The sequence below is a fragment of the Crocodylus porosus genome, unplaced genomic scaffold (assembly GCF_001723895.1).
Source record: "Crocodylus porosus isolate Cpor-Errol unplaced genomic scaffold, CroPor_comp1, whole genome shotgun sequence".
Taxonomy (NCBI): domain Eukaryota; kingdom Metazoa; phylum Chordata; order Crocodylia; family Crocodylidae; genus Crocodylus; species Crocodylus porosus.
In genome coordinates this window covers 30,328,372-30,329,803 of record NW_017728906.1, presented here as the reverse complement: position 1 = coordinate 30,329,803, position 1,432 = coordinate 30,328,372, and positions in this window count along the sequence as shown.

The following is a 1,432-nucleotide window of genomic DNA, read 5'->3' as shown; positions in this document are numbered from 1 at the left end:
GTTTTATATTTTTGACTATCAGTAATGTGGCTTTTAAATGCTACTTTTTCTTTGTGCTAGCTGCACAAATTAGGCTAGTATCCAAAGATGCTGAAACAAAGAAAGCAAAGGCGAAGGAGAATAAAGCACCATTAGGTGAAATCCCATTCTGAAGTCATCTAATTACGGCTTAAATAATTCATGGAGGCTGTGGCTGTGGTCTTAGTATATATAATGTTTTCCCACCTATTCCACCATGAAATCTCAACCAGAGATACTGTCCTAAGTAATAGATGCCTAGTACATCACTTTGCTGAAAGAAGAAGATGCCAGTATCACTTAAGCCATTTTGTGGTCCATCTGGAGAAACCATCACATCGAGATGAAAAGCTCATCAAAGCTGTCTGTGTTTAATCTTCCTTTTGGGGGAAATGTTATTGAGAACACATCCTTCTATTTCTGTGATCCTTTTATCTGGGTGTGGAATGGAAATGGGCCTTTTCAGGTTGACTAATAATCTTTTGGTGTTTGAGTAGGGCATGAGGTGACCATGCTGATGTTCCTGTTTTTGAATTTGAACCAAAACATGAGATGCGTTTGTTGAGATAGGATTTGTTTCATCATAAACTGAATGACCTTCATGTCACTCCTTTACCATTCTGAGCCTCCAATCAGCAATACCATTCAATTTTATTCTCAAGTATAAATAGGTTCTGTTCTGTGTGTTCATGCCTCTTCAGCATGAAGAAAAGACTTCTAAAGGAGACTGAGACTGACTCAGACTGGCTACACTCCCCAACCAAAAACTCTTTTCCCCATGAACCTTGTCCATAAACAGTTCTTTGAATCAGTACAATTCAAATTCAATACATTCAGATTCAATAAATTCAGCTAGGGATTAAGTCAATCTAAGTGCTGATATGAACTAAATTCAATTGGGAACAGGTTAGCCCAATCTAAGCAATATCTGTACATGTTCAGAGTGTTCCTTGTTAGGAAAGTCCAGCCACTTGCCCCAGCCCCAGGGATGTTACTTTTCCAATCCCCCACCAACCCTTACCAGGCTATTTTTAGTCCCTCCAACTCCATACCCCTGGATAGAAAATTCCCCTCCAGGGACCCTGCAGCCCCAGCTCCTGCATTCCTGCTACACCCACAAGCCCACCAATTCCCCCAGAGTTGCTAACTATGATTCAATGATCACTTAAACTTCAGATACAAAATTGTCTTAAGTATCCTATGCAAAGAAATATGTATTCCAGAGCTGAAGCACAAGAAACCAAGTAAATCTATTTTAAGAAGAATGCTGTTCATAGTGAGTTATGAATAAAACTTACCCAGTGCTGCACAAATGCAGTAGACAGAAATACCAAGGCAAAGAAAGGTATTTTCCAGTGTAACTATGGGATGATTTCATATTAAATCTACAGAAAATATGACAGCTTGAAAGGAA